The 8,595-nt window shown below is 33.0% G+C and overlaps 1 protein-coding gene across 9 annotated transcripts in view; it reads left to right on the top strand.

Moving 5' to 3' along the window:
* Positions 1 to 8,530, top strand: part of LOC106871495 (band 3 anion transport protein) — a 762,999-nt gene extending 754,469 nt beyond the window's left edge. For all 9 annotated transcript variants that reach the window (XM_052970953.1, XM_052970950.1, XM_052970954.1 and 6 more), the window contains one exon: positions 1 to 8,530. This exon is cut by the window's left edge and continues 3,801 nt beyond it. The gene's annotated coding sequence lies outside the window, so the exon portion shown is untranslated.
* Positions 8,531 to 8,595: the final 65 nt, after the last annotated feature.

Genomic DNA, 8,595 nt, shown 5'->3' on the forward strand with positions numbered 1-8,595 from the left:
AATGCTTAGCTGCATTTCATCCGTCTTTACATTCAGGGTTCAAGTTCCGCTAAGGTCAACTATGCCTTTCATCCTTTCACACTGGGGTTGATGTAATTGACTTAATCCCTTCCCCAAAATTTGAGGCCTTGTGCCTTTAGTAGAAAGGATTATTATTATTATTATTAAGGTGGTGAACTGGCTGAATCGTTAGCACATCAGGCAAAATACTTAGCGGCATTTTGTCAATCTTCACACTCTGAGTTCAAATTCCACCAAGGTTGACTTTGCTGTTCATCCTTTCGAGGTTGATAAGTTAAGTAACACTGAAACACTGGGGTCGATGTAATCAACTAGTTTCCTCCCCAAAAATTTCAGGCCTTGTGCCTTTAGTAGAAAGAATTATTATTATTTTTATTATTATTATTATTATTATTTCTGATCTTTTTTAATGCCTTGTCAAAGAAGAAAGGGGCAAGCTCCATGGTGTGACTAGTAGTGGGAGGAAAGAGTCACTCTAAAAGCAGTGGGTTGGCTTGAACGCTTGTAATAGAGTTGGTTTTCTTCAAGGACCCACAACTCCTACGATGAACCAGATGGTCATATTGAACAGGGTGACAGATTAAGTCTACCCAACTCAGAAAAGAAAATGGAATGGTCCTTCCAACAGACTTGCACACATTTTCCTGCTACCAAATCTCACTTACTATATGGATTTTGTTACTTTAACCACTGCTCTCTCTTTCTCTCTCTCTCTCTCTCATGATTTACATTGTGTATTTTCTTCCCTGCTTCTGTTTCCAGTCTTTCTTAAAATAATTCGTTAATTTGTTTTTGTTTTTTATAATATTGAATCATAGAAATAATAATAATACTTACATTTTTATATTTTGTCACTTTTTTAATGTATGCGTGTGTACACTTAACACTATGTGTGTGTATGTGTGTGTGTGTGTGCTCCATTCCTTGAAATAAAATTTTTAAATTAACTGTTTCCTTTGAGGTTAGATTATTCTATGTTATTCCGTATTATTCCATGATAGTTGGGAGAGAGAATCTAGAATTATTTACATTTCCTGAAAAAGAACAGCATCTAACTTTTCTCTTATTTGTGTCTTTCTTTCTTACTATCTCTTCCCTCCCTTTACAAAATTTTCTCGACATTTATTGTTGGTCTTCTCTTTGTCTGTCTATTTGTCTATCTGTCTCCCTGTTTGTTTCTCCATTTAATCAATGGCTGTCTAAAGTTTTGAGTTAATGTCACATGGCAAATCAAGGAAAACAAGTTTTTATTTTTTTTTATTTTATCAATCAAACGGCTGTGAACATTGCTGGCTATGGATTAATATACCAAAACAGTTTCAAGATGGAAGACATTAAGGTTTCTTCTCAGGTTATTCAATGTGTTAAGGTTGGATTTTGATGCAATGGCTAATGTAAATGACATGACATAAATATTTTCTCTATAATAACATATAATATTTCTCACTCTCTCCCACTCTTTCTCTCTTTTCCCTTCTCTCTCATGTTTTTGTCTTAAGCAAGAATTTTTTTTCTTCATGACAAACTGCAGTAAAAAGCCTTTTACATAGTTCAAATATCTCTCAAATGTGTTTGAACTGGTCTTAAGTTTGTTTACTCTTAATCACTGCTTCAAGTATCTACTCATGGGTGTATATATATATGTGTGTGTGTATATTGTGTTAGAGGCACACTAAGCAGTGTACAGTCATATTTAACAGGTTCTTGTACATTTTGACATAGAAAGACAATACACTGTAAATTGTCTCCTTGGAGAATTTCTTCTCTCAAGACAACTTGAAGCATATTGTCTTCTCATGTCCGAATGTGCACAAACATATTAGATATGACTGTACGTCACTAATATACGTATGATATATTCTCTCCCCCCTATCTATCTTCCTATCTCCTTGTCTTACTATCTTTAGTGGTGTCACCTGAAATCGTCAATTGTCTGTATCAGAACCTTCCCCCAACCCCATCCATAGAAAAATTAATATTAATACAATACTTCCTTATTTTATGCCTCTCCTGTTTTGTTACCACCAAAGCCTGAAGTTTTTTTTCTTTCTTTTCCACATAAGAGATCATCTAATTTCACCTATTACTGACAATATTTATTCACTAATATTATTGAGCTGTAAACAATGAAAATTATCTTTAAAATACATGGGTTAAAATAGGTTTTGTTTTCTTTGTTCTTTCCAGTTACATCTAAAGTTATTTGATTTATATTCAGGAGTAATCTCACTTGTTTGGAATCTCATTGTTTGGTTTATCATTCTGAGAAGTTGTGGGATTCTATTATTCTGTTTAAAGTATTTCAGATTTGAAAACAATATTTCTTCCATTTTAATTTATCAATTTAGTTACTTTTATGAGTTCATGTGGCAGTTTAAGTAAACAGCATATGTATCATTATCATGTATATATAAAACAAGTATCAAATTCACAGAGCAAAAGGACATGTACAAACATGAACATCATCATCATCATCATCATCATCATCTTCAAAATGAACAGAATATGATAAAATCTCATTGTCTGTTCTCCTTATTTCCTACATTTCCTACAGATACTAAACTATGGAATGAGATAGTTAGGTGCAGCTGTTTGAATGCTGAGGATTTAGCATGGCTGACTGGAAATTCAGTCTGTTTTGGTGACTGTACTTTTTGGCACTGGAGGCAAGCACACACACACACACACACACACACACACACACACACACACACACACACACACACACACACACACATATGTACACACAGAAATATACACATAAAAAGAAAAAAGAGCAAGGGAAGGGAGAATTACAATTTATTAATTGAACACCATTGACATAAGCTCATTCCTTCTCCTCATACACATAAAAAAGAAATATACTTGCACATATAAACAGAGAGAGAGAGAGAGGGGTGGTGAATAAGAGAAACATTAAAATATCTGGCATCAAATCAGCAATGCCAAATGAACAGTGCCAAAACAGCTGTGCCAAAATATTTCATACCTACTCAACTACACCCTATTTCTCACTCCATCATTATCAATGATTGTAGAGTTTTTGAACAAACAAGAAATACAATGATGTGGTTGCTAAAGATTGTATCTAAAGATGTAAAATTCATTTAAATAAGGGAGAATAATTTTTTCTTTTTTTTTTTTGCATCTTTTTAATTAACCAATTCAATGCTTTGCTCATTTTCTGCTTTTTGTAGCATATAACTTTACAATAATAATAACTACTATTAGCACTGATTTGTTGCTATAAAATTATAAAGCAAGGATTTGAAAGCATGATTTGAAACTGGCATGTCAATATTCCAGATGCAGAACTGAGTTGCCGTCCTTACTAAGCACAAATGATATTGTTTCATACACAAGCGTAAAGCTAGATTTTTGTTGGTTTGGAAGCTTTTCCCAAGAGCATTAGTGACATAACAAAAGAGACATAGTTTTAAATAAAAGCCAAAACCAAGTTTTAGACTTGTTTCATTCACCAAGGGCTTCACATCTCATTTCCAATTCCAACAATTAAAAGAAATATTGCTTATTTGACTCATATCACTTATTTCCTCTTTATTTCTTCAGTCTTATTAAATCCGCATGTGATCATCAGGTTCTATCTCATTACAGCAGAGTATAAAAAGGTTTGAATTTAAAACATCTGATACACACTATTCACTTCATTTGAGTATCTATACGTTGCTCTCTTCCACTCTCACTGCATTTTTTTACAACATTTTTATAAATGATATTCATGCCACTGATAAAAATTTACAATCTTTCTTTTTATCGTTTCTTTTATTGTTTTTATTAAAATTTCTGGAAACAAGATTAAGCATCCTTTCTTCATAAAAACATTAGCCATAAGCTCTTTCTTTCCCCCTTTAGTTGTTGTTGTTGTTGTTGTTGTTGTTGTTTCTACTGCTTTATGCAGTTGAATGATGTATTGTGAAGAAGTTGAACTTTTGTGTCTCCTGTTAATTTCAGGATCTCTTAAGGGGAATATACTAATATTGTTTCCTATTGCCTGCTTCAGATCAAAGAGAAGGCTTAAATTCAGCATGGCAAATAATTGAAATATTTGGTTTTTATATACAGTAATCTCGCTATTCATTGCAATGAGTTGCACTTACCTATGGTATCTATTTATGGCTAGGTGTATGGAGCTAGCAGTAGCTAGTGTCTTGACCTGTAACAAGATAATCACTGTTTGTTCTTCAGCTGGTAGTCCTACGTGCTCTCTATTCAGCCAGCTGCAGTTCTCTCTTTATAGTATGTCTGAAAAATAACTTATTTTTATACTTAACAATAGCTTGGATATTTTAAAACTAGTACATCAAATACTTTTAAAATATCAGTCCTGGTTCTGTACATCCACTAACTGCAGGTTAGAACCTGTGTTTATGCAGTCTTCATCTGTTGTTGCTGTTTATTCTAACCAATGAATTCCTACTATATAACAGAATTAAATGTGTGTGTGTGTGTGTGTGTGCATATGTGTGCATGTGCATGCACTTGCCTCCATTGAGAAGATGAATGTAACCTCTTAAAGGCCTCACAGTGTATTTCACTCAGAACACAATTCTGAAACATTAACTACAGCCTCATTTATATATTTTTTACTATAATTCAGCTCTCTTTCAATTAATTAATGAAGGCCAAAGCTAAAACTGTAACCACAAACTGAGACTGCATCTGCCTTCTCTTGTTTATAACATGATTAGTTTGCCATCTAGACATCTGCCTGCATTACAATAGCTTTGTCAGAAGAGAAACTTGGTTGCAATTGACAATTTTTTTCTGTCCTACTCCCTTAAAAAATGAAAGAAAACAGCCACTAAAAGTAGATTCAAGTTAGTTAAAGTTGTATGCATTTTGTTTATCCCAAATTGGTTTTAATGATGGAAAGTTTTTGCTTGAAGATTAATACAAGTGTATAAATGCTACTCAGAAAAAATACATATTTCTTGTAAATATAACAATTTACAAAAATAATTAACTGTAAGAGTTTTTTTCTTTCTTTTTTTTTTTCTTTTTATTTTAATCAATCCAAAGTAGAATACGAAGTGTATACTAAGCACTTAAAAATTTATCATACATTCCCTTTTAATGTTTCAAAAGTTATTAAACACATAGCTCTCAACTGCATTTCTTTGTTTAAATTTCAATATCTTGTAAGCAATTATTTTCTTCTTGAAAATTAGAAATTAAAATTAATGGAACACAATTGGAAATTCTCTCATCATTTGTAGCATTAATTTAGACCAACAAAGAAATACAGTCTTCATTACAACATTTCTTCTTCATTGAAGTAACAATGAGTAAATTTCGAAACCTTGCAAAGTAGTGCCATTTCTTGTTTTGTCATTATCATAACACAGACATCAGTATCCTAAATCAGAATAAATCAAGATGCATATAAAGAAAAACTGATTGCAGAAATTATTGTAAATAGCAAAAGTCAATATGAATACTATTTTATTGTTCTTATATGTTTTTTTAGTTTTTATATATACATATGTAACTTGTTTCTTACAGCCTGGTCATAGTACTGTTAACAACCAAATAAGTATAAAATAACAAAGAGAAAAATTATATATTTCCTTTTCCTCTTGTGTGTGCGTGTGTAAGGGTGAACATATCCAATGTTAAGTAAATTTATCATTCAGAAACCTTTATTTCTACTGCTTTTGTGTGAATTTTTCATTCCATTTTCTTATTAATAGCTTTTTTGGATTTTTTTCTATTATATTAAAGAACATTTAAATAAACAATTCCATTGTTTTTAATATTTTGATGTAAAAAAAAAACTGTAGTTACACTTTTTTAATAACTGGTGTAACTAGATCAACATACATGTACAATACACAAACACACAATTTTATTATATTTTTTTCTTTCTTTTTTAAGTATGCTATATCAGTAGTTATTGTGTATATATATCATGAGATTTTTTTTTTGTGTTATTTTTTTCTTAATATTTTTCTCTTTTTCAGTAATAAAAATCCTTCCTTTTAAACTGCCAAATAAACACCAAGTTCTTACAAGGATCCCATTAAAAATGTAACATCTCCCTCCAATTTCACTGGTTCCCATCTGTATCCACTGTTGCAAATTCTTCAGCAAGGACCAGTAGATTACAGATACACTTGCACTAATCTTTCTCTGATCTTTAATACAAAAAGAATATCGCATAGTAACTGATATGCCATGAAAACTAGGCAGAAACACACGTTAGAACGGCGTCACAGATTATCATTTAAATTTGGGTTGTGTGTGTGTATATATATATATATATATATATATATATATATAAAATATATACGTACACACATATATATATATATATATATACATATAGCTTTGCATATATATATTTAAGTTAAAATTACAATGTTTATATATATTTATGTATGTATGTATGTATATATACAGAGTGCAGTGAATAAATTGTCATCTAAATTACACAAAAGTGAAAATAACACCGACATTGCATTTTAACAGATATATTTACCAAAATTACATAAAAATATCCTGAAATACTAAAGAGTAAATTTATTCAATAGAATCGCCATTGGCTTCAACCAAAGCCTCCAGACGACTTCGGAATCTCCCGCAACTCTTCTGGAGTTGGTGAATGCTGTCATATTCCTTGCCTTCAGTTCATCTTTGCTGTTACAAGGAGTTTTGTTTGTCTCTCGCTCAACTGCACCCCACACATAATAATCAAGGGGGTTGCAGTCTGGGGAGTTAGGTGGCCAGATGTTAGGGATGATGTGGTCACAGAAATTATCTGACAGCCATGAGTGGGTTCTCCTGCTTGTGTGGCATGGTGCAGAGTCTCGTTGCCAGACACAGGGTCCTCCAGCAGCTAGCCTCTTGACCCAGGGCAGCACTACCTCCTCCAAGCATTTGATGTAGGCCTCCATGTTAAGTCTGAGGCTGTGTGGGAAGATGAATGGAGGCATAACAGCACCATCACTAGTGATCACTCCAAACACCATGATGTTGACTGGATGTTTGATTTTTATCACTCTCAGTACATGTTTTGGGGACACAACAAGTTAACGGTTGTTTTGTGTGTTCACTATCTGATCCAGGCAGAAATTTTTCTTCTCTGAGAAAAACTTAAGCATGTTCGGTTGGAGGGGATGCTTGAGTTTGTTCAAAAGCTTCGTAACGCGGTCTTTCCTCTTGACCTTGATGGCTTGGGATAAAAATTTGGCCTTTTCTCATCTTGTATGAGGAATATTGAATGTCTTCATGCACTACCTGCCTGATAAGAAAATCAGACACTCTCATGTCCCTGGCAATAGACCTGGTTGACTTGGAGGGATCATTGTCAATCATGGCCTGAATCTCACCAACAAATTCAGGAGTTCTTTTCTTATCGGAGTGAGTTTTCCGAGCTGCCATACCTTTGTAATCACTGTTAGACTTATCCAACTCTTTCTGAATCCTCTGCACTCTTCTCAGACTGATGCCCAAACACTCTGAAATGTTTGTATTGGAGCTTCTGGCACAAATGCTAAGCTGTACAGCATATCATTTGCAAATTTCTAGCAGAGTGAATTGCCTCATGATGCGGTTTGTCTCGGACGATGCCCAACTGACCCTACTATATTGGGTAGTCAACAAAATCAAAAACAAACTGTATGAAATTAAAATATAAAATGGCAACAATTTACCCATTGCACCCTGTATATATAATTATCTACATGTGTGTGTGTGTGTGTGTGTATTTATATATATATATATATATTGTGTAATTTTAACTTTGTATTTAAATCTTCAGACTCTTATAACCAAAGGTCATTTTTTTTCAGATAACAGTATACTATGAAGGTGAAATTTAATTATATAAAAATTTAGACATATTGGATTGTGGGAGTTAAAAATATAGCACTAACCAACTAGTTTCTGTTACTGACTGTTTTTGAGTCGTTTCTAACCATTAATTAATAAACCGAATTAAAGTTAGATTAGTGTCTACAAATTTTCACTCATGTACCATGTGGCTTATTGTACAGCCACCATATAGCATCTACCTCAGTTTTAAGTGTATATGTTCAAGAAATATACTCTCTTCAGACAATCGCACCCCTGTAGTGGTGGACTTCCCAAACATATATATATATAATCTTTCTTATTTGCTTTCCAAATTCTTATTGTTTAGTCCACTACTCAAGTATTTCTGATTATTGATTGTAGAGTAGCAGCAATAGTACAGTTAGTAGAGAGCTATGTTGGATGCTTCACAATACCTTTAGTTCGGTACCTCAGGGTTCTGAGTTCATATCTCGCCAAGGTCAAATTTGCCATTCATTCTTCTGGTATCTGTAAAATACGTGTCAGAAAGAAAGACATTCGATTCAATCCACTACAAACCACTCCAATTTCCTCAACATATTTGGCTTTCGGCCTAGTCGAAATCATTGATCACAAGTTGCCTCCCATGAGTTGTTAAACCTATTTCAATACGTCAGCTTTTTGTAATAAAGTTATGTGAAAAGCGAAGTGCAAATGTTTTCTGTTCAGATTTTTTCCACTTTGACACAGGGAAAAGGAAAACTTGCTTTCTTCACATAT

The sequence above is a fragment of the Octopus bimaculoides genome, chromosome 1 (assembly GCF_001194135.2).
Source record: "Octopus bimaculoides isolate UCB-OBI-ISO-001 chromosome 1, ASM119413v2, whole genome shotgun sequence".
Lineage (NCBI taxonomy): Eukaryota > Metazoa > Mollusca > Cephalopoda > Octopoda > Octopodidae > Octopus > Octopus bimaculoides.